Consider the following 26,084-nt stretch of genomic DNA (forward strand, 5'->3'; position numbering starts at 1 on the left):
AGGTAAAATAGAAATAAATAAAGAAAGTGTAAAAATATCTGACAATGAAGAGCTCAAAGTGCTAGACACTAACGATTATTACAAATTTCTCGGTAAATATGAGAACTCGACGCAACTAGAGGAACAAGTCTATAATGAAGCAAGTAAGGAATACCTGAAATGCTTATCCGTAATATGGTCAAGTAACATATCCATGCCAAGAAAAGTACACGCGACCAAGACCTTTGCCCTACCTGGTCTTCAGTACCACATGTGGACAAGCGACTGGAAAATAAACCAACTGAAGGACATAGACCGACGCACAAGAGAGATAGTCAGAAAAGAAGGAGGAATGCACCATCACGAATCCATCAAACTACTCTACCTACCAGAAGAACTAGGAGGAAGCGGTATGAAAAGCGTTGAGGACACTTTTAAATTAACAACAATCAAAATTGCAAACTATATCAACAACAGCAAAGACAAGAGGATCAAGCATGCAAGAACGCTTGAAATGAATAGAATCGTGCAAGGTAGAAGGTCAATTTTCAAACAGGCCACCAAGTATGCGGCGGAATATAACATCACGTGCGACTTTGATGATACAGGCACTAAAATACCTACAAGTAAAGACCCTACACCTGCCAACGAGATCAAAACGATAACCTCACCTTCACCAAAATCAATAAAAGAGCTGCTGCGATCAAAGATCACGGAGAAGTATATAAAAGAAACAAAACAGCAGACATGGCTTGGAGCCTACACCAACCAACAACTCCAAGACAAACAGATTTCACCAACAGCCAACTAGATCCTGAAGAAGTGGAAAAACATTCCCGATATTGTCTACAGCTTAAACAAGAACATACGCCAACAACTACTACCAACAAAGACATACCAACAAAGCAAAGCACAGATGACCATCACAGACACCAAATGCAGAATGTGCCATATGGCTACAGAATCAACAACACATGTACTAAGTGGCTGCTCAAAGATCGCCCAAAGCCTTTACACAGCCAGACACGACAGAATGCTGAGACCGATATACCACTGTTTGCTGGAAAAGTACAACTTTCAGGAAAGCGACAATGGAAAGCCATGGTACCAACAAAGTCTACCATCAGCAGTACTTCAAAATGAAAAGGCAAAAATATACTGGAATGTACCCTTTCAACTTGAGAAAGCTCCAGAAAACAGTGCCAATAAACCCGACATAGTTGTAGAAGATAATGCTTGGACACTATTTGAAGGCACAGTTTGTCAAGTTGGTAAGATTGCGGAGAGAACTGTTGAAAAACAAGAAAAATACACGGAACTACGTGCAGGCATCAAAAAAGAGTGCAAAAGCTCAAGTGTAAATCAGATTAACATAGTGTTTGACTTTCTTGCAGGACATCACGAACAGCTAAGAAAAGACCTAAGAACAATTACAAATACAGACAGGGAACTGAACTTTCTCATAGAATGATGTCAGAAATGGATTTTAAGCCAGAACGTTAATATAGTCAAGAAGTTCTATGAATATGCATAAGCTGAAGAAAGGATTGAAAAAAATGATGAACTTAACCAGCCTAGACTTAGTCCGCTGGTCAATGTAAACATGATATATACAGACAAATAAAACTTGCCATAATAATAATAATAATGATGATGATGATGATGATGATGATGATGATGATGATTACAGTAATAGGTGGAAAACAAACTTCAATGTATAAATGGACTATCAGGATAATTTTTTCTTTATTTTTGAAGTTAAAAAGTGAGTGATCGTTTGTGCGGGAATCCCGAAATTAAATGAGTCGTCTGCGGGACATCTTGGTCAGAACAAAAATACCTCTATCGTTAAATAAACCAAAACGGCGTCAACACTTGGAGAGTTTCACTAAAAACTTTTTCCCAACTTATTTCGCAACACCAGAAATATCATATTTTTTTACGTGAACCCAAGCTTTCTAATAAAGTATACAACAGATAGTCAAATGAACTAATGATGACGATGATGACTGCTTACTGGCACCAGGTGTTTACACCTATTCGGATTCAGTACAAATCTTGTTTAATCACGTAAAGCGGTAAAAACTTGGTTCTTGAATCTCACTTTCAATTCGCTTTTTTCGATAATTAACCGATGTTTCGTGCATTAAGCAAACTCTGGCGAACTAACAAATACTTGAACAATATCCCAAGGGTGTCCCATTAAACTGTTATCACTGTATATCCATTTCGGAATCACTCAAGTCATGCGTGCATTATTGTGTCTTTTGCTTCATGAAGTTTTACGTTAAACTTGCCATTGTTGGATATTCAAACGTTACGAAACAAAACCAAATAAAAGACGTCCGAAAAGTTTACGTCTCGAAAAAAACTAGTCTCTCATGCCGGCATCGTCGAATATACTGAATTTCTCTTATCGCAAATGGCAAGCGTTAAAAAAGGAAAATTGGTCTAGTACATATTTCTCAAAAATTGTTCATAATGATAGCCGATTTCAATAGATCATATGCGATTTGAGAATATGATATGAAGTTAAAACAAATAGAGCGCATTCAGTCAAACCCGATGAAAATGTGAGCGAGGAAAGTGAGCTAGAAGAAGTGGTGAACGAAAAAAAAAAGGCTTCAAGGTATCGATTAAAGTCAGAAATGGGTCGTGATGGAACCAGCTAGCTGATATGTGTTTATGTTGTTAAATGAGCTTATTAGGTAAAATATTATTAAGTAAATGAAACATTTTATATCACGCAAGATTTTAATATTTTCTGATGTTAAACTCAACGTAATTTTTAGACATAACATGCATCACGAGTATTGTGTCTGAATCGAGATATGTGCTCAGGACTGCATTTAATAGTTTCTCTTCATGACAGAGAAGGCTCATTCCAAATTGAACAAATATTACAAATAAGTGAGTTTTTTCTGTATTTTCTATTACGTTCTTATATTCCAAATAAGTGAGCTTTTTTCGATATTTTCTATTTAATATACGTTCAATGCATATTCATTTCGCTGAAATGCTTTTTCAGGCCTCTACGTTGTGCTAGTTTATATTGCCAAATTACATGGTGAGTGCATGGTTATCTTAGTAAAAAGATCAGAAGAGTAATCCCAGCATGTGTGGTATCTAAGATAAGATCTACCTTCCCTGAATGTATGACGAAGATAATGGCTTTAAAGAAGATGGAAGTGAAGATGAAGCTGCTGACACGTACACCACATCGATTCCTTGAAGCCTTTCCTCGTTCGCCACTTCTTCTAGCTCACTTTCCTCGCTCACACTTTCCTCGGGTGTATTATATTCTTCTCCTCAAGCAATTTCCAGCTCAAATTGATAAAGAACAGCCATACTTCCATAGCGAAATTTGGCTGATTCAACTCCAGCTACCCAACATGTTCCACTATCTGACGTCATCACAGCCCAGGCATCCCAAGCCATCAAATCCGTGTTATTCCACAGGGAGCCCAGCTTAAGTTATTTCGCAACTTTGACGGACGATATCACCCCAAAAAACGGCATTTCATGAAATTTTCATTTCGATTTTCAAAATCAACAGGGTTTGATGTACATTTTAAGCTATGATGTGTCTGGCACCTCAGAGTCCCTTTAAAAGTAATAAATGTAGAACAACTTAAACTGGTCCATATGAAGATTGTAAACAATCGATCGTTAGTCAATTACAGGTCAGTCACAACATTACCCACCTGATCGGTTAGTCAATTACAGGTCAGCCACAACATCACGCACAGGTCGGCTAGTGTAGAAATTGTTTCGTGCATGCTAGTATACACATAAACCAAGTCTGGCAATCAGGACTCGACTTTTCAAGGAAATATCTATCCATATATTTTGAGAATATGTGGACCTCGTAGCATTTATGAAATACAAGATATAGAAATATAGATAAGTCATAGTGCTGGGGAACAAGGTTATTCCAGGCGAAAGACCCTTGGAAATAAATTTGGAAAAAATAAATTTCCGACCTAGCTGGGAAACGAACCCACGACCTTTGAAATTGTACTACCGATGCTCTACCAGCTGAGCTAGAGGTCAGACTGAGAGCAGGCTGGGGTGAAATAGATGTTTGGTTGCAGTAATGATGCAAAGATGAGAATATGTGGGCCACGTAGCACTTATGAAATACAAGATATAGAAATATGGGTGAGTTGTGGCGCTTGGGAACAAGGTTATTCCGGGCAGAAGACCCTTGGAAATAAATTCAGAAAAATTAATTAACAATAATGTTGAAAATCTCTTTTAAGGCAAACCAGTTTCCAACTTCAGCATTTAAGGATGATACACTATAGTGTCGAACATACGGTGGTAGAAGTTAAAAAATCGTTTTCTTTCAGCACCAGATTTTATTACTTACCAGAGAATGATGCCACTTATTATTCCTTTCAATTGCAGTTTGCTGCCCAGGTTTTTCCATTATAGTGATTCTTGGAAAATCTCTAGATACTTCTGTGCCATAATCAGCTATAGCAGCATTTAATTCATCTAGACCTACCAATACGTTATGCAAATAAACCAACAACATCAGTAGTTTGTTCAAGGTTTCTAGTCTCGCAATGAAGTGCACACAAGTTTATGTGGCTTAGATCTTCCTCAAGTAGAAATGTAATATTATCTGTTAAAGCAGTCCTTCTGCAAAAAATGTAAATGTAATAAATGTTCGTTAAAAAAAGAGTTTACCCTAGGTTTGTTTTTTTGTAGAATGAAGAATTGATTTAAAACTGGACAAGGCAAATTTCAAAATCACTCTTTTCGCTTTATTTTGGTGATTGAGAAGGTGAAAACGTGTATCATTGTCGAAGAACAGCTCAGGGAGAGTGACAAAGCAAGGGCTCGAAGATAAACACATGCAATATCACACGAATGAAAAAGGTGCAAAACTGACTAAAGCAGTAGTGATTGATGAGGAATAGAGTGATTTTCATAAAAACCGTGAAACAATGTTTAGCTATTAGCATCTATTAGCGATACAATGAAAGTAGTCAGTGAAAGTTCATTTACAATGTTTTATTACCTCTGTCTCATGTGTAATAACTCGTACTAGTTTGTATTAATGATCCTTTTACATACGCTAATATTTATTTCACGGCATTATGAAAACCACTCCATCATCAAGTCGATAATAAGATAATACATCGTAGAAAAATACAACACATTATGAGCTTAAACGAACCAAATTACTTGAACAAAATTGTTTCCACACTGTTCGATAGAATTTACTAAAATTGAATTCTCCACAATCAGATTACAATGTTTTCCAGCTGTAAATCTACAATATATTGTTACGACACATATATAGAATCTATGCATATATAGAATGTATGCATTCATTTAAAGTCTTTAAATGTTTCCTAAACATTCTCGTTTCTTTGAAAGACTCATCTCATTCTCTCGGCAGATATAAATGTAGAATAAAGTTTTTAGTTATAATCAAGACTATAATCATGTCAGAATGATTTAATAACTAACCTAGTCGTGACAAAATTCTGGCTTTTGGTCTTTAAACGTTTTTCCCCCCCAAAAAAGCTATTTTATAAACATCTTAAGCAAAAAGTAATAAATACATTCAGCATTGTTTCTATGGTCATAAATATCCGAGGTGGCAATTAGCCATTTCATATTTTCTAACTACCTTTAGCAGAGTATGAGTATGGATGCTAATGACCCTACTTCTCGGAATGGCGGAAAATATCCCTCAAAACCTAAAATGTTGAACGAAGGAAAATACCGTCGCATTCTAATATGCGAAATTAAAAAAGAAATAGATAGAATGAAGTGATTAAACAACTCTTCCTACAAGTAGAACAAAGATGAGGCACGATTATGAAGAATTTTCTTGGTGGCCACATGACGAAGCACAGAAGCACAAAATATATACAATATGTAGCAATTCATGCTTTTGTGGTAACTGCATGTCCAGGGCATCAAGAACTGTTTCTCTAATGAATTCGAAAGAATTATTTGTATGATAGTTATTTGCAGTTGTCTTGGCAAATCAAAACGACGGGAAAAATAATTTGGTCATGATCGCTATCATGTTGTCCAAAACATGCACAGTTTTTTTAGTAAGAAAACTAGTTGTAAAAGACAACATTTCGCTGTCATATAGCTAAAAGAAGTGTGAAAGTTCAATGAATAACAATAAATGAAATGAAATAAATCAAGGGGAATAATGACAATAAGAGCGCATGATAATGAAGTAAATCAAGTGAGAAAATGGCAAAACACACACACAAAAAAAAAAAAGAACCGAGTTTTCTTTCCAATGCACCCAATGTTATTAATAGCTTTAATAAATGCTCTTATGGCATTTTCAGTTATTCCTTTTGTTTCATCATTTAATGATTTGCAATACTCTAGGAATTTTGCGGATGCAAAGCCAGTGTTGTGCCGATACACATCCCTTGGGTCTAAAGTCATTCTCAAAAATATCGAGGATCTAGTTGTTAATGGCCTTTTTTGCAAGCGACCTTTCTACTTTCCAAGCTTTTAATAGGAAATCAAATGCGCTCCAATAAAAAAAAGTTTTTCGAAATTAGTACACACCTAATAAGTACAGTTTTTCTTGAATTTTTTCTTGCAATCTATAAATTAATACCTGTGAAATTCAGCAATTTCGAAATAAGTACATCCAAAAATAAGTAAGAATAAGGTATAAAATGTACCGCTTCTTCTAGACCTTCAACCTTTGAACCTTTGAGGCCAGACAAAGGCTCCCATCCCCAACGATGCCATTGGAGATTCTCTCCACAGACATTCCTCTGCTGCTTGATCTGAACAAGCTTATTCTTGGCGAGGAATAGCTGAATAGAAGGAGATGCCCATCACCCTACCAGCTGCTACCAAGCTGTCGAAATTGCTCCTTGGTACGCAAGCTACCTTTTCTTTCAGCAATATAAATTTCTTTTTGTAAGGCTGACCAGTCACTGAGGAAGGACTGGAATCCATGGTAAAATAATATAGAATTTGGTGCGCGATCGCGAGTAGTTCCTAGCACGTTGCCGTCAAGTTAAGGGAATGATGTGCAAGGATTTTTTTGTAGTATTGAATGACATAATCAAAAAGTATGCAAAGCATGTGTAACTAAAGGGTGCAGCAAAGTGAATCGTCTTTTGTGTAACTGAAGAACCTAGCTTTGACTTGCCACTATGATTCAAATTCCCGGTGCATAGGAGATACGCCCATTCCTCTAGTAACTATCGCCAAAAAGGGCCTTGCAGGATTGATGGCATGATAACAGGCCTGTAAATACTACGAGTAACAAAAAACCATTAACACGAGAATCATTAATGCATCCCAGAAAAGGTTGTTGAAACGAAAATGTTATAGCTTCATATATGAATTATAGTTAATAATAGATAAAAATTGCAGTACCTCATTAAACCCTGGCGGAAGAAAAATCAGGTCCCCTCCACACATGCTGCGGATGTAGTCCAAACCATGCACTAGATGATGATGATGATAATAATAATAATAATGATAATAATAATAATAATGATAATAATAATAATAAAAATAACCTATTTTTGGTAAACACTCAATCTCGATCTAAATCGTTCTATTAAGATACCATCTTAAAATTTGTTTACCTAGTCTTCAAATATATAGCCCCTCATTTTTTTCAGACTGGAATTTGTCAACAACTTTGACAACAATAATAATAGTAATTATAATGATAAAGAAAGTACTTAGTGCCTGTATAAAAATTACAAGCGCGTTGCAGTTTCTAGATAAATATTATATATGTGCTTAAGATTATTTTAAAAGGTTTTGTGCTATTAAGAGTTGAATGCACAATGGTCGCTGGGGGTACCCTGATACCTTAACCTACAAGTCAATAAATGGTCTTGGACCATCGTACCTAGAGGAGATGATGAAAAAAAGACCCATGAAAGGAACGAGAGCTGATGGAAATAACGATCTTATAGTAACCAAAATCAAACACAAGACCTTTGGTGGAAGATGCTTACAACTCGTAGTATTTCTATTCTAAATTTTTAGTGATTGTTGCATATGTTAAGTTTTACAAATGGACTGAACATAATAATATGCTATTAATTATAGTTTATAATTTTTCACCTTATTTTTTTTTATATTGAAATTTTATTTGTATATATTTATTATTATTATTAATATCCTAGTTGTTAAGTGCTATAGAGTTAATGTATATAGCGCTATAAAAATTATAAATAAATTATAAATTAATTAATTATTATCATAAATACTCTTCCTGAGAGCCGTGTCATACAAAACAAACTTAAATAGAGAAGATAAGAAATATATACAAACAAATGTTAAATTAAGAATTTCCTAATAAAATACTTTTAAAAAGAGGGAGGCTTTTTAATTCTCGTACCTTTGATGGCAGAGAATTCCAGGCAACTGCTCCAATATATTTAAAGCTATTTTTAAGGAGTTTGTCCTAGGAATTGGTAATGATAAATTTGAGTGACAACCATGAAGACCATAGTCATGAACTCCAGAGACTCCTACAGAGTCCGAATTATTATCGGCCAGTCGCTGTTTTGTCTTAAGAATTGGTCTATCGTCCTGTGGTTCTGACGAAGATTATTCGTCAGAGTCAGACAACTTGTCATGCTAGTTTGTTGACAGTGATGAGATTGATGTCTGCATTGTCTGCAGTGTGTTTACAATCTCTGAATTTTCTTTTCTGTTTTCTTCCATAAAAGTGTCCTCAGGCCCTTGTGCTGAGTCTGGATCTTCAGTTTTTTCTAAAGCGGCCTTTGCCTTTGGCAGTTTTGCATTTTCCCCCACCTTTTTACTCTGAGCTTTCTCCTCATGACCAGTATTTGTGCCCAGTTTTGGGCTCGTTTCCTGGAAATTTCGCTGTAAAGAAGTTAGATTACTCTTTGTTCTAGCTTGTTCTTCCAAGGATGTGTTGTCATCAATATCGTCTGTTTCCGGAAACACTGTGCGAATGCGATGATCCCGAAGGGTATCGAGTTGGTGAGGTAGAATTATAATAATAATAATAACAACCAGCAGCAGTAAGGGGGACTCGCGGTCACCATTCGGAATTGCCCGGGAATTACCCGTGTTTACGCACTAGCGTCCCCAGCGGGAATTACCCGTGTTCTGTTATATGTTGCGCGAACGTTAGGAATATTTGTCTTATATATGCATGAATGTAAAAAGTTCGCCAATGACTTCTGTATAATTTGCCTAAGATCCAAAGTTAACATACCCAAGCCTCGGGGTTTCTGGTGTTGTGGTAAGAAAATGCAAATAGAAGATGGCACGTCAGCACAGTGTTACGAATGTGGTAAGAATATTCGTAATGCCGTACCAAATGCTACCAGAGAGCAATATTACGCCAATGGAGGTCGTAAGAAAACCCCATACAAAAGAATAAAATACTTTAGGGACTGGATGAGTCATATCCAAGGTTATCGACCGGTATATTTAGACAACAAAGTAAAGAAGAAAATCATAGACCATTTAAAAGAGCCAACCCCACAAAGTCTACGGAAAACGCTGAAAAAATTAAAGCTAGGGAAATATTACAAAGCTATTCTCTATCTTTTGTCTGAAATTACCGGTAAGTCTATTCCCGAGGTTTCTGATATGAGCAGAGCCGAGTGGATGTTTTGTCGGCTGGATAAGGATATTCCTTATTATCCTGACGTAATTTACGAAATATTTTACAAAATAGACCCCAACCACCCCCTGTTAGGATGGATTCCGAGAAAATAAAAATGCAAAACTGGCGTTGCCAGAAACCCCACTGGGGAATGCATCGCGCAGAACACCAAGCTATCCCCAGTGGGGTTTTTTGCATTTTGGGCTTACGGGGCTTATTTCATCCCGCGCCAGAGGCCCTCTAGTACATACACATATATCTTTCTTACGACCCACCAGAGGGTGAACTCCGGACAGCGTCCCGAGACACCCCCTGACTTTTCCTCGCGAAACCCCCCATCGCGGGGTTGAATCGCACTTTCCACCCCTCCCCCCACGGTTGCTGTGAGTGTGGGGAGGCTTTTTTTTTCACTCACAGCAACCGGTCCAAATGCGTCTACAGTGAGGCTCGAACTCGGGACTTTAGGCCTCCCCAGCTCTAAAGTCCACGATCACAAGCGAACGCCAGACACATCTGGACGCTTATGTATGTGAAAATTATTATATTTAATTTGCATATTTTCTAGACTGACGTTCGATATGTAAATAGAATCCTGTCACGCTCTTTTCAAAGCAGATGTTTACTGAGCAAGCTTTCTTTGAAGCTCTTCTTTCGCTTCTTGGTAGATCTTTTTGCGAGATTCCTCGGAAAGATCTTTTACGACTGTTTTTTTATTCCTTATGTCCGTCTTTAGTTTCTCGTATTTGTCTTCTTCGGCCAGAATAAGCGAGAATTCTACGTCGTCTATCTTTCTGTCACGCAAAGCCTTTGAGACAAGGTCGGTAATAGTATTTACTTTAGCCCTAGACAGAGCTATTGTCGTGTCATGCTTGGATATTTTTGTGGATAGCTTTTTCATAATACCCGTAGCAACAGCAGAAATAATACCACAGGTTGCCCCAACGCCGGCCAAAGGAACTCCAACGATTATTCCCGGCCCAGTAAGCGAAGTAGCAACGCCGGAGCCCGTTAACACAACAGAAATGGATCCTGAAGTTATCGCAATCTTATGTAGCGTACTCCGGGCTCTGACGTACTTTTTTCTAACTTTTTCGTAGTGTTTTGTTTGCCCTTCCAAGTAAGCCAGGATTAAGTTCGCTTTATTAAGACGAAAGTTTTCAGCGTTTAATTCGTTAGGTCCCTCCCTAGGTAAATCAGGATAAAGTGGAGGTGCTGAAGGTATAACATCCATTATATATACTAATGTACGACGCTTTTGGGAATGATATTGAGGAGCAGCCACATCACGATAATCGAGATTACTGGAATTGGAGAGCATTTAGGAAGATGTTTCCGCATGCAGACCCTAGTAAGTTCGAAAGGAGACCCGATGGGATTTACTATAACGGCTCTAGGATGTACAGCAATGAGGATTTGAAGCCTACGCTGGTTGATCAGATAGACTCTCAGCTGAAGCATCCTAAGCCTAAACCCGTGCAAGGTTGGTCAAAGGAATTATTGCTGGGTACCAGTACTTATCCGATACCCGCAGTTTCATTTGATAAACACCCAAGCTTGGACCTAACGCTGAACATGCGGATCTCTAACAAGCATTCCTTTCCGTTAAAGGTGCGAGATATCTTCAAAAACGTGCCCATTATTCATACCACCGCCAAGGAATCTCATGAATGGTTAAGTGGTCCTAACATGCGTTATTGGCCACAGCAACTGAACTTTGCTGTTTGGTGTGCCACTAGCGGCTGCGGTGTGAGTGCGAACTTGATGAAGAATTCAATATTCATGTTTCATTTTCACTTCACGGTTAGAAGAATACTGCATGAGATGGGTGTTATTGCGCTGCCAGGAGATGCCACGTTTTATCCAAGAGATAATAAATACAACGTTCCTGCTTACGACCGACTTTGTAAGGAGTTCGGTGTTGTAGGGAAGGATTTTAGATGCACTGTCGGTGCTAACAATGGCTTGGGGCATATTTGGGCTTATTGGGGGATTGGTGGACACGAGCTAAGTGATAAGGAAGTTCATGCATTGAATCTACGATGGAACACTGGGTATCATAAAGAAACTCACGACAGTAGCACCTTCTTTGAACCAAATGCCAAGACCACTAAGGAAGTCAGAGACGGACCTCTGTTCAAAGACGAGGGTGGTAAGTATGCAGGGGCCAATCCACTGATTATTAAGATTACCAACGACGAGCAAACGAAGCAATATCTTAATTTCATACCCCCAGAAGGTAAAGGACTAACTAGAGCCGGCCTTGCCCGTTTGAACCGCAGCATAGAAGCTTACGTGTATTCTATCCTTGGAGCTCAGGTAAATACCCGATCAAATATAATTGGAAATACCGGCGCCGCAGAAGAGACGCGAGCCGAAGCCTTGGTCTTATTCGAAAGTTCGATCTTGGAGGGCGACATTAGCAAGGGCGTACAGCGTTACCAACTAGCTATACAAAATTCTAAGGCGAGGTTGGACTATGCAGTAGCCCCGGGTTGTTGGTTAATGCCTAGTAATTTATCTATAAATACTGGTTCTGTAGTAGGATACAACAACAAACTTCAACGAGCTACTAAGGATATGAAGTTTGGGGTGAACGACGTGAACTCTGACATGACCAAGGGCATTCCTCACTTCGTAGAGAAGCCAAAAAAGGTACACGAAACGAAGCTACCCGTAGTTAAGGAACCATCAAAGAAGGTCCTGCCAACCATACCCGAGGAATATGACCATGACTTATTAAAAGCCGGCTTAGCAGCTGCAAGCATTGGTCTGAGTTATTATATATGGCGATGAACAACCCCTACGTAGCTGGAGTGGATTGCGTTTACACGACTTACACAGGCGAGAAAAAATACAACCAGGCATTTTGGGTTGATGTCACGGGCATGTCCGTGAATTTGAACTACTCAGGAAAGAAGTTAATCCTTTGTAGTATTTGCATTGGCACGAGCAGCCATGCCAACGTGGGCTTTAGGTTCCTGGATGAGAATGGCGTACTGCAGCCTATGAGAAATAAGACAAACAACGGAGCCTGCGCATTTCTCCGTAGAGCCCAATCCCGGCAGCGCCGAAAATCTATCGGTTTGGACTTTCCACATGGTCGCCGATTGCCATGGGAAGGTAAAGCTGCAGATAAGAGTAGACGATACGGGAAAGGTTACGGTAAATAGCATAGAAAATCAAAGGGATACAGCTTATAATCACGCTACCATTAGCACCCTTACGGTAATGAGTCTCTAGAAGGAAATTTATTTCCTGAAATATATGAACCCACACGCGAAGGAAGAAGGCTTTCATTACTATTTAGGGGAGATTTACTACCAGGGGGATGAGTGGCACGATACCGGAATTTGGGTAAAGGTTGGGGGTTTAGGATTGGTTATGTGTACCCTTAACATTAACCTACGGAATAGCTGTAATCTTGGGTTTAGGATTGTAGATGAGGCCAACGCCCCACTTTTACCATATAGGAAAAAGGTAAATAGCAGGCACCCATCACACTTCACGTATGAGGCTTCGACATCGAGTGCGGAAAACCAGTCGCCGGTGACTTTTCATATGATAGTCAATTGTCAATATGCGAAGCTTCAACTTCGCCCCAGCGACGCCGCAAGTGATAAGTATAAAGGCTTTGTTGTATTTAATGCCGCGACGTCTAAGGGTGCCGTGGTGGACGCTGTTTGGAATCATAAGACCATTAGCACCATGACTGCTATACCTTTAGTTCCGCATTATCAAGGCGGCGCGAATACCATCTTTACTTATCCCCAGTCGAGAACACCTCGGGCGCCCGACGACGATAAGCCGCCAGTAATACACAAGGATAAGATCAACCCCTCATCTTCTTCAGGAGTACCACTCCAATAGCGACGACCAAGATCCAAATGTTATTCCCCACGAACTTCAACAGTTCACCGCCGGCCCTAAGTGCCAAGGAAACAACTGAACCCAGCAGCCCAGGAAGACCGGCTGCCATCTTTTTTCCCAAGTCCGTTAGTCCCTTGCCTAATTTCTTTACGCCTGCGCCTGTAGCCTTAAGGGAGCTAAGGATTACTCCTACTACGGTGCTAATAGCGACCGCAAATGCCAGCGGAACGCCATACTTCAAAAGGGCTCTTTTTACCTTTTCCTTGGTGGTAAGCCCCAGCTCCTTTTCCAGGTTTTCCTTTTGCGCCCGTAATTCCGCAAGGCGCACCTCTAGATCTTCTGTTTCCCTTTGGGCAGCCTCCCTTTCCTCTTCGGTACGAGTTTGGTCCGCAACTACTTCTTGCTGCCGCTCTATTTGCTCCTCCAGGTCTTCAATAGCCTGATCTCTTTGCCGTATTTGTTCCTCCATGGTATTAATTTCGGCAACCAACCGCCGCCGTTCCACCAAAGAGCCGGCTATGGTAGTTTGTAAGTCATTAGCATCTTCGCTTCTTAAGTCCAACTCTTGCAGGGCAAGGTTAAGGGCCTTTTGTGCTTGATTCCTTTCACGCCGAATTCGGGTTCTTTGGTCTACCAACTCACTTATTTCTTGATTTTTAAATTCGACTTCCCTACTATGTGCGTCGGCAAGCCGTTGGTTTTGCTTCATGTATTCTTCCTCCCTTTCTTCCAACGTTTCTCGCAGCGCCTCAACGGAGGCGCCTGAGCCTTTAGCCTCCTCCAGGTCCCTTTGCGCTTTATCCCTTTCGCGCAAAGCTTTATCCAACTGGTTCCTCATTTCTACCATTCTTTCGTTACCGAACTTTTTTTCGGTATCGACGAGTAGTTGAGTTTGCTTTGCGTATTCTACCTCCCTTTCTTCCAACGTTTTTTGCAGTTCGATAGCGCGTTTTTCTAGCGCGACCCTTTCATTTATGGCTTCCAACCGTTCTAACATGCTTCTGGTGGCACGCTGAAAGCCCTTTAATCTTGAGACGTCGCCCCTAACGTCACCATTCTCATCAAAGAGGGGTTGCGGTTTCGTCCAGCGGTCTTTGTCAGGAAACCTCAGGTCTTGGACGCTTATGAGGACTTTGTTTTCGCATTCTGTGAGCCTTACGTCGTCAACGTCAAAGTGGGAATAGCGCTGCGTTAGCTCTTGCGTCGCCCACTCTATGGTTTCCCGTGCGGCTGCTTCCGGCTCGCCCATGTTTTGAAGCTCTATGTGCTCACGCGGAAACGTGTACTCGCGTGCTTTGGGATGTCTTAGGGCCTTTGCAATTCTATTCCTTAGGGAATCGTCGACTTGTTGGGTGGGAAGCAGCGGTTCTTCGTCACCGTCGTTAATGTCAGCCTGACCTTCCTCAGTGGTGGGATCGAAGTCGGGGTCTGTTCCTTCTACTTCCATTATATATGATAAGCTCAAAGTTAAATCCCAACGTATTACCTAAGCAGGTTGGCGGGCTGAAAGCAGAACGCACCTTTCATCGGGTCACATTCACACCTTCTAGCGCAAAGCCAGGAGAAACCTTGTACGTGGGCGTGCCCCGCCTAACGGATAACCTAGTCTTAGTACCCGGCACCTTGGCTTTAAGGTTCGACCTAGCGGTACAGTCAAGCCCCACAGATGAAAGGATTATCGTTAACAACGTGGGTCGCAACATTGTTTCTAAGATGCGCGTAAAGTTCGCCGGGGAATCGCTATTAGATTTGAATAGGTACGATCTGTATACCACGTACAAGGACTTATGGTTGACGGCCTTTGACCGCGCGCAAAGGATAGAACAAGGAATTGGTAGTGTCATTCTACGTAAGGTACGCACACCTACGAAAACGCAACCTACTGACGGCAGCGGAGAAACAGCAGTGGCAGACGCAAAGCGAATAAAGACCGCCTATGGTAGTAAGTATGTCATACCACTGGACTTTGAAGTAATCACGAATCACGGTGTGTATTACCCAAGACAGTTATCCGAGTTACAGTTTGAAGTAACCTTAGCAGATGCTAATAACATCATTGGTGGGCTAAGCACTGCACTTACCACAACAACCCCATACTCTATTACCAACTTAGAGCTGCAGTACGAAACGGTGTACAGCGAAGAGCTGGCCCGTAGCGCTGGCATGGAATGCAGCTCCGGGAAGGCATTCTTATACGACCACGTAGTAATGTATAAGACGTTTAGCTTCTTGGATAAGACGGATGAGGTTATCAACCAAAGCATTAACCTCCCCCGAAGAAGTCTTACGGGGTTGATGTTGGTGTTTGCTAAGCCCTACGAGGCCGGTAAGCGCGACTCCGAAGACTTTCACAACCCCAACATTACTAACGTAGGGGTCAACATAAACGGCGTTCCAAACAAGGTCTACTCCCAGGGGATAAAGCCCGCAGACATCTACAGAGAGGCCATGCGCAAGTTTGGCGACCAAATTAGCCCCGAGGAATTCTTTAAGGATAAGTATGCGCTGTGGATTGACATGCGCACCATTAACGACGAAGACCTACATGGTCAGGGTTTACGTCTAGTAAATACGCAGGATGGCATAACATTGGAGATCAAACGCACCAAAAACGCCAGTGCCGGCGACGGCGACAAAATAAACTGCTACGTCTTCGTCGTGTCTGACGCGCAACTGAGCGTAGAAATGAATCAGCTAAAGAGCGTTGCCTATTGATCCACTCGCTCATCCTTTTGATAAAAAAATATCGTTGGTATATAATGCTTCGCGTATTCGAAAACAACGAAACCAAACTGCAATGCATAGTGCAAGGCGATAAACTATACTTCAAAGCAAAGGAAGTGGCGCTGGCGTTGGGTTACGAACGCCCAAAAGATGCAATTAAGGTGCATGTTCGTGAAAAGTATAAGGTAAAGCTTAGCGAACTTAGAGTGGAGGTGAATCGCCTCCCCTCGTATTCACAGCCTAATTCCCTGTACGTAACCGAATCTGGGTTGTATCAACTAATATTTAGCTCTAAGATGCCAACGGCAGAGACATTCCAGGATTGGGTCCTCGAGGACGTTCTTCCCGCATTGAGAAAGACAGGTAAGTATGAAATAGAAAGGCGGTTCGATAGCCCTAACAAGTTAGTCTTCAAAATGGAAAATGAGTTCGACCTGCATAAGAAAGTCGTGGACTACATACGCCGCTTCTACCCACAGATGCTCATAGCGCCCGGCTTAGGGGAATTGCAGGATTCTGACAGCAAACGCATAAAATGCTGGCAGAAGGGTTATCAAAGGGGTCAACCCGACCTCTTAATACTGAACGCGCATTTAAGGTATGAAGGGCTTTGCATCGAATTAAAGACGCCGAAAGGAAATGGCATACTCTCCGCAGACCAACGCAAGATAATTTCGCAGTATGACGCGAATGGTTACCTGACCATGGTTAGCAACGATTATGACGTCATCTGTCGTGCCCTTAGCAACTACGCGGAAGGCATCCGTATTCCCTGTCGGTGGTGCTGCAAACGCTTCAAGACTACGGAGACAAGGGCAACGCATTTAAGAATATTTCATAGATATAATGATCGTCAACCAAATACACTGGCGTGACCTGATTTGCGGTAAAGCAGACGAAATAAAAAATTACGTCGTCTTCGAAGACATCGACCGTTTACGGTTAGTCCTCAAAGACTTAGAAGGCAAGGAATATTCCCTTTGGGCGCCGGATTGCGTGCGGTACGTAATTCAGGGCGAGGAATTCACCCACTTACGCAGCTATGGTAAGGTAAATGGCCGATGGAAGTTTGACATTGAAAGAAGAGTCACTCCATCTCCTCTTTGTAGTTAAGCGCGTCTGCTAAAGTCCGCTGCGCTTTAGGATCCGCGGAGCACCAATGCCCCACAAAGGATCCTTCGGGGAATACCTTGCCACAATGAAGGCAGGTGTATTTTTTCTCCTCACGAATTGCGGGGGTTTCAGGGATTATGCAGTCGCTTGGTAGTTCGCATGTAATACAGTCCATATATTGAAAGGGCGATTAGGAATCCTCCAAAGAAGGCGGCTGCGTAGGCTAGCATATATCTTTAAAAGGGGTCCTTATTTTTATTGTTGTTTTGTTAAATGTTGATCCCTAACAAACAACAAGAAAAATAAGATCAGGATTTGAGACTCTTTGCACAAACCCTGCTTTACTATTAAAGGCCCCCAGAAACTATTTCAAAGAGTGTCTCAGAATGTTGACGTTTAGGTTAAATCTTTGTTAAGACACCCCGGAAACTATTTCAAAGAGTGTCTCAGAATGTTGACGTTTAGGTTAAATCTTTGTTAAGACACCCCGGAAACTATTTCAAAGAGTGTCTCAGAATGTTGACGTTTAGGTTAAATCTTTGTTAAGGATGCCTGGAAACTATTTCAAAAGTGTCTCAGAATGTTGACGTTTAGGTTAAATCTTTGTTAAGACACCCCGGAAACTATTTCAAAGAGTGTCTCAGAATGTTGACGTTTAGGTTAAATCTTTGTTAAGACACCCCGGAAACTATTTCAAAGAGTGTCTCAGAATGTTGACAATAAGGTTAAATCTTTGTTAAGGATGCCTGGAAACTATTTCAAAAGTGTCTCAGAATGTTGACGTTTAGGTTAAATCTTTGTTAAGACAGTTGAAGATATGTTCCTCTTCTCTAACACAACCACAACGATCGCACTCCTGCCTCCAATACTCCCTTTTAGTCCACGGAACGCCTTCGGCGCGTTCAAAAGAGGGGAAAGTACGGACTATCTTCTTATGGTAATCTATGCGATTCCTTAAGTAATCCTCCTTATGCGGGCAGCGACACATCAAATCCGCACATTGGTAGCAATCCACGCCTTCCAAGTCGTAAGCGCGGGAGAGAAATCGATAATTCACTTCATGCGTTCTCCGGTGCGTCTGTAAACGTTGACGACTACTAAGTATCTTATTACAGAAACTACACTGTCTGGTTCGATTACAGACGCCCCTTTTCAGATGCTGCTGCATTTCAAAGGGGTTGGGGAATTCCTTATTACAGTCCTTACAAAGCCCACAAATGCGTTTATCCTGATGTTGTTGCATCTTTTGAACGGTGCTGAATTCCTTACCGCAATCCTTACAAACCTTACTAATTGGCTTCTTTGTACAAACGCCGCGACGAACGTGGTATTGAAGTCTTTGTTTGGTGCTGAACACCTTCTTACACAACAAGCAGTCCATATATACTTAACAATATCTTAGCCTCCATTTAACATCCTTAACAAAGATTTAACCTAAACGTCAACATTCTGAGACACTCTTTGAAATAGTTTCCATATATACTTAACAAAGATTTAACCTTATTGTTAACATTCTGAGGCATTTTTTGGAATAGCTTATGGGCGACTTAACAAAGATTTAACCTCATTGTAAACATTCTAAGACACTTTTTAAATAGTTTCCAGGCATCCTTAACAAAGATTTAACCTTATTGTCAACATTCTACAGGGGATATCGCATGAAGTCCTTAACGGACTCCTTAGCCCACGTTGCCATCGTCACCAGAGCGCCAAACCGTTCTGCACGCTTCAGACCGCACATTTCATCGTACAACTCCTGCACGCGCTCTTTTAACCGGTCTATCTCCTCCCTTTGCATTTCTATGGTGTCTCTTTTATCTTTTGCGTCGGCGACAATTCTTTGCACTGCTTCCACTGGCTCCATCTATATATCTAGTGAAAATCCCTGTGATTTTCTAAAATATAAATGAACCCAGATCACATGCCTTGTAACGCTTTAATAGTAGGACCCACCGGCTGCGGAAAGACCCAGTTCGTGGTAGAGCAGCTATTAGGACCCTTTAGATACCGCTTCGACTACATAGTGCTATTATGCCCCACCTACGTGAATAACCGCACCTGGACGGGCGTAGGCGCGAAAGATGACGACTTCTTTGTAGATATCTTAGACCCTAACGAGTTATCCAGCCATCTTAAGTTTTGGCACAAACGATTCCCCAAGAATACTCAGACACCCCTCATACTGGATGACATTGCCTGCGGGGACGACGTAAAAAGACGCACCTCCGAATTAGTGAAGCTCGCCTTCAGCGGTAGGCATGACAATATTAGCGTTTGGTTGCTCTCGCAGCAGCTTACCAGCGTCTCTAAGCCCTTTAGGGAAAACATAGGTTCACTTGTCGTATTTTATACTCCGAGCAAGTCAGACCTGGAAACCATCTTAAGCGACTACGGCGGTGAGATAAGCAAGGAACAGTTGCATGAATACATGCGGCACCTAAAAACGCACCAACATTCCAAGATGATCTTCTCTTTGAGGTTTCCGTATTCCATTAACATATATGGATATTGAGCAGCTCTTAGATGAAGTCCCCACACAGTTAGATGAAAGTAACCTTAAGGAACAACTTAACATCCTTGTGTCTTCTGGGAAGTGCAAAGAAATGATAGGCAAGGAACTTACCCATGAGCAAGTTAATAAGTTGTCGGAAGAGGAAGTTAAGAAGTTCCATAAGAGGTACGAGGCTGCCCTCGCAAGTAAGACCACGGACGCCGTAGCAGACTCCGCCATCCGACTTGCGACTAAATTGCTTGGACTTGCGCTGCCCATAGACGACGTGGAGCAACTGCGGAAGGACATAAGCGAGGACTATGTCATCGCCCAAGAACTTAAGATAACCTGCGGCTGGTTGTCTTTGAAGTGTGGTAAGTTAATGGCAGTCGCCTCTGCGGCACTTCACGTAGCTCAGCATGTCGACTTGAAGGAACTTGCGGGCACCTTTGGTGCCTCTTGGAAGGACTTCAAGAAGGACAGAGAAGTCGAAAAGGTCTTCCAGGCGGCACTTACTGAGGTACCTGATCAAGTCACCTCAAGTACTTAGTCAAGTCGTCCTCAAGTACTTACTTAAGTCATTCTCAAGTACTTAGTCAAGTCACCTCAAGTACTTAGTCAAGTCGTTGTCAAGTCACCTCAAGTACTTACTCAAGTCGTCGTTAAGTCATTGCCAAGTCATTGTCAAGTCGTCATCAAGTTACTTGTCAAGTCCTTCAAGTCCCTTAATATAAGATGAGTGGCACCGAAGAACAACCAGAAAAGGCTCCCGTAGAAGATACCAAGATTACCAAGGCTAAATCTCCAGGCAGAGTTGCTGCCGGTAAGAAGCTCGCGGAGATGAATAAAAAGAACAAAGCCAAAAAAGAAGAAAAGGTGGAGGAAAAAGAAGAGGAATCCTTCATTAATCCTGGGTACTTCATTGGCGCGTTAGGAGTTGCTATAGCTGCAGGCAGCCTTTACTTACAATGGCGGGCAACGAAAAAGGTAGAACCACCAACATATCACGCGCCCGTGCACGCACCTGTGGAGCCGGCTGTTAGAAAAAGTAAGATCCCTGAAATGGAGTAATAACCTTCTCGCTTTGTAATATAATGTCAACCGCGTTATTGAAAACTGTTGAAGAAGCAGCTATTATTACTTCCATCGTTGCGGGTATTGGTTGGGTAGGTAAGAAAGTGCTCAAAGAAGACTTTACTGAAGACCCAAGCAAGAGCTTCGCTAATTTTGCTAAAATGACCGCTGCCGTAGGCGGGGCTATCATGGTAAAGGATTACCTACGGAAGGAAAAGTACCTGCCTAATGTATAAATGGCTAGCGTGGTCGCAGGTGGAGTTATTGCAGCTTTAGCATTCACTGGAGCTAATTATGGTGGTCAATATTTGGATAGATTAGTTAGAGGTGATCGCAGCGGAGATTTAGCCGCCGAAAGGAAGAGACACGACTTAGCGCTGGAGAAATATCAGCGGGACGTGGCAGCTTGGAATGAAAAAAGACAAGCTTACAGGGATTGGTTGGACAAGAACTACCAAGACAAAATGCAGGCAGACAAGAACTTTGAAAACACAGACTACGCCTTCAAACTTTATGCGCAAGCACACCCCGCGGTATCGACGGGGTTAAGAAAGCCTCAGTTTAAGAATTACTATCAGCCTTCTAAGAAACAAAAAGACAATGAATTGGTCTTTGTAGGAGTCGCAGGACTGGCAGGGGGCGTAGCTTTGGCGTATCTGCTCTAACGAAGGAAACTGTGTTTCCTGAAATATATGATTGTCTTTTTGGAAAGCGACAAGAATGACTTTACCACTTATCTGAATCTCCCCATTAAAGCCCATAAGGTTAGGCTGGTTAGTTGCTCTTTGTACAATTCTTGGTATAATTTAGTCAATGCCTTGGTCACCTGAGCATAAAGGCGGCGGCAATTATCAAGGCGTATTGCTGCCCGATGGACATTACACACCAATCACCCTTGCTAAGGAATTAGCAAAGCGCGGTTATACTCTCACCACAGGATTGCCGCACGAAATGACCCTCAAACATAATATGCCAAACTATTCAGTAACTTTTGGAAAGTCTGACCCATTGGGATCTTTATTATGTGCCTCGGGCAAGACAATTACCGACACGGCCATACCCGTAAAATGGAAAGTCGCATCCTCTTACGAAGTCTATTGCGATTTAGTCCATAGTTACAACAATGGAGAAAAGTCTTCTCTTATGTCCAAGTTTCTACCCAAAGGTAATCCATTTGACCCAGTAGAATACACTCCCATTTCTTTGAGCTATGACTTGTCTAATTTGGTAGAAAGCATAAACATCGCCATTAAGGTGGACGGAAAGACGGTGGATTTTAACGGACGTAAGATCAATCTCGTTTTGGAATTCATATAATGGGCCGCGTAGAGGACAAACTCAAAAGGATTTACTACGGGCCTGAAGGCTATTGGAAAGGAGCGTCGGCTATCAAGAAACTCGCGACCGCGGCCAGGGTATCAGAAGAAACTGGCTAAGAACTGGCTAAGAAAACAAACCCTCTGGCAGGTCTATCTTCCCGTGCCTAAGTACATTCCCAGGCCCAGCTTCACCGTAAATGCCCCCAATGAAGTTCATCAGTCAGATTTGCTTTTCTTGCCGCACGACAAGGTGAGAAAAAAGACCTATAGGTACGCTTTGACCGTAGTTGATATCGCAAGCAGATATAAGGACGCCGAACCCATAACCAGCAAGGATTCTGGGGAAGTCGCAGAAGCCCTAGGTAGGATTTATAAGCGCGTTTTCAAATGGCCTAAGCTGCTGCAAGTGGATGCGGGGACGGAGTTCATGGGCGTGGTTACTAAGACCTTGAAAGACCACAGCACTAAAATTAGGAGAGCTGAAGCAGAGTACCACAGGGTCAGAGCATCGTCGAAAGATTTAATAAGACCCTGGCCGAGCGTCTCTTTGGGTACCAGTATTGGAAAGAGCTGGAAGATCCCTCCAAACGCAACAGGGAATGGACCCAGAGGCTCCCCCAGGTCGTCGCTGCTTTGAACAACGAGGCGGCCAGGGCTACGGGAATGAAACCCAAGGATGCCATAAAAAAGAAACACGTGGAACACAAGTCCTACGTCAGAAGTTCGAGGGCGGTCGGACTGAAGGAAAAAAAGCTACCCCGCTACATAGTGGTCAGATACCTCTATCAGCCGGGGGAACTCGAAGGTGGCAGTAAGAGAGCCACGGATCCTAACTGGTCTTTGGAAACGTATGAGATTTCAAAGTCCGTCACCAAGGAAGGGCAACCCGTGTTGTATTACCTAAATGGCCCAAGTCGTGGATTTGTCATGGAAGAGCTGCTCATAGTCCCCAAAGACTCAAAGTAGTGCTAGCTGCCCTTCAAAGTAGCGCAGCACCGCGCGCCCGATTACACTCTAGGCATGTCAATCTTACGTTACCTCTGCAATGGCCGCGCTTGTTGTTGATACGATCCACGGAGAACTGCTGATCGTCATTCGGGTCAAACCTCCATAGTAGAGGTATGTTACATTTGGCACACCTTGCCCCTTTCTTATAGACGTCGTCCACGCATAGGTCGAATTTGACCCCTGCATAGCGGGGATCCGTACTCTTTTCTTCGTCGTGTCTTTTGTAGCGAAGGAGTTTCTTAGCAATGTTCTCCTTAGCTACGTCCTCTGGGGTGCGGTCGTAACGCAGTTGCGGCCCCCAGGCTCTTTTCAGCTGTTTGGCATACTCCACGCGGCTTACGGCGGTGTAGATAAGGTTGCTCCAACACAGCCGCTGGTCTATGATCCATAAGGTTTCTTTTATGGTAAGCCCCTGCGCGCTGTGGACTGTCATGCAATAGCCCAAGCGCCAGTCTGGATGGGAGGTTATTTTTTCCACCTTTTCTATGGGCACCCAGGCCTTATCATGCGTTACTGCGTTTTGCAGTTGGATGTCGGTACCAGGTACCCAGACGTCGCGGCGCTGCATGCGGGTGTCGTGGGGTTTGTAGCAAACAGGTACGGGATGCGTAGGGAAGCGCTCTCGGTGTAGTTTGAGTAAGTCTTTCTGTATGCGAGATTGTGCCGCGCGCTTACTACTTAGCAGCAGATCCTTAGGGTGCCATGTGTAAAGGAAGTCCTCGTATTTCTTCGCTCGTACGCGTTTGCGCAGTGTCTTGCATTGCTCGGCATCACTAAGGCCCCTTAATTCCGCTTTCAGGTTCCTTACTTGATCCTTGCTGCGGTAGTCGGCGTTAATTTCCTCCGCATGGTCTACAAACCCCTTTAGCCATTCGTGGGGCATCTCTCCAGCTATTGGAGGAGGCTGGCATGGATCTCCGGCGAATATTACTTGGCACTTTCCGCGGAGGAAGTCTACGAATTCTTGTAGGATTTCTAAGGGCACGGTACAGATTTCATCCCAAAGTATCACCGGAGGTATGTCGTGGATAGCTTCCGGCACCCACTTTTGGCCATTCCAACGAAAGAAGCTGTGGTAGGTTTGTGCGTCGTGGCCCATACCGCAGAGTTCTCTTTCCAAACAGTGCGTTGGCGTTAGCACCTTTATCTTAGGAAAGAGTTCTAACACATGCGTCGTCTTACCGCTGCCGCCGGTACCGTAGAGGTAAGAGAAGCGTTGGTAGGAAATGGGGTCGGCAACGGAAGGCAAAGGCTCCTCAGTAGGCGTTATGGCGCCTTTGGTATGCTCGCCGTGGTATTCTACGCGTGCTCTCCAGGCTTTTATCTCCTCATCTTTGACGCGCCATTGGCCACTTTCTGCAAGTTCGTCTTCTGTATAGAATTCCTTCATCTTTTCCAACACGTGCGGTTTTACGTACAAGGAATCCGTGGCTACACGCGGAATGTCTTCTTTGTCGAACCGCAGCAGCATCGCGAGAAGGTTAATGTGCGCGTAGGCTAACATGCTGGCACGCAAATGGTAATACTGCGGTCGATGGTCCTGGTAATAACACAGCGCATTCCATTCGTGTAGTTTATCGTCGACAAGGTAGTCCCATTTCTCTACAGACACCATCGTTCCTTTGTCATGCGCGCGCTTGATGAGGAAGCTTAGCTCACCTTCGTCCGTTATTAGGCGCCGCTGCATATGTTTTTCACCTTCTTTTGCGCCCTGCGTGAATTTACCTATGACCACGCGCGCTGTGGGGTTATGCTTCGGTAACCACTGCGTAAAGGCGCTGTGACAAAGTATGGCTTCATGCGCTGTGTATTTTAAAAGTTTGCGCTCTTCAAAGAACTTCAATAGGGGCACCGGTATCCATTCTTTCTCCTGCAGGTGCTTCCCATACCACGCATAGATTATGGGGTGCAGACCCGCTGCTAATTTCCAGGTGGTCAACCGTACAAACCCCGTTGCTGGGGCGTCGTAGTGACCATCCAACGCAACACGAAAGAACTGCGAATCTGGATGTCCGTAACGGTCGTAATATTCCTTACAGTCTCCCAGGCCCTTAAAGCTTGCGGGGTAACAATGTTTCATATCCAGCGACACGTATTCGTCTTCGTCGTATTCCATGTTCCACAGACCGCCGTGGCCGTGCTCTACGCAAGCTTTAGCTATGTCTTTGAACTCCTCCGGCGTGGATTTCCACCCGTTTCTTTTCTTTGCGGCTAATAAGTCCAAACTGCGACTGCTAAGCACTTCGTCAGAGAAGTCTTCTCCTAAAGTCTCACAGGCGCTTTGAATGCGCAGCTGTTCCACTTCAGGACGATACAAAGTACCATCTTGGGTCATAAATTGACTTCCCTCCGCATCCATTAACCAAATAGAATTCTCGTGCATTAGTTCTGCAAGCGGCGACTCCTTGTAAACGCGCGTCTCCTTCTTCTTTGGGAACCTTAACTCCCTCCACGCATGTGCGTTATGCTGGTAAATTACGATAGGCGCACCCCGGCCCCCATACTTGTGCGTCCCGGAGTAAATGAAGCCGTCGGTGACGTCTTTCACGTGTATGCGCCTTTCTAAAGCAACCTCTAACTTCTTGATGTTTTCAATGGTGGCTCCTGCCCTACGAGTAGCATGCTCCCATTTCCTGATGGCTTCTCTTCTCTTCAACGTAAGCTTACCTCCCCTAGAGGAATCCTCGAAGAACTCTCTAACTAACTTACCCACGCAGTTACCTGGATGCCGCATTGGTTTGAGCTTCTTAACGTCCGGGTTCTTAATTTCATACGCACCGTAAATAACCACGGTGACCGGGTAAGCAACTTCGTAGAACAACATGTCGATGCCCACCAGCGCCCCAGGACGCGTGTCCTTGTTTAAAACGAACAGGTCCTTCCTGCCAGACGC

The 26,084-nt window shown here is 42.8% G+C and overlaps 1 protein-coding gene across 4 annotated transcripts in view; it reads left to right on the forward strand.

Annotated features, from left to right (window-relative positions):
• Positions 1 to 26,084, forward strand: part of LOC116291076 (uncharacterized) — a 96,376-nt gene that overhangs the window by 28,860 nt on the left and 41,432 nt on the right. Inside the window, exon 3 of one of the 4 annotated variants that reach the window (XR_016120694.1) lies at positions 4,696 to 7,490. The exons of 2 other annotated variants lie outside the window; for them this stretch is intronic. The gene's annotated coding sequence lies outside the window, so the exon portion shown is untranslated. Of the gene's footprint in view, positions 1 to 4,389; positions 4,624 to 4,695; positions 7,491 to 26,084 lie in introns of those variants that run through there. One more of the 4 variants, XR_016120696.1, reaches the window with a different exon arrangement.

This window comes from Actinia tenebrosa, unplaced genomic scaffold, assembly GCF_029948245.1.
Source record: "Actinia tenebrosa isolate PJP-AT-01 unplaced genomic scaffold, QUT_ActTen_1.0 PGA_scaffold3__52_contigs__length_22856419, whole genome shotgun sequence".
Taxonomy (NCBI): Eukaryota; Metazoa; Cnidaria; class Anthozoa; order Actiniaria; family Actiniidae; genus Actinia; species Actinia tenebrosa.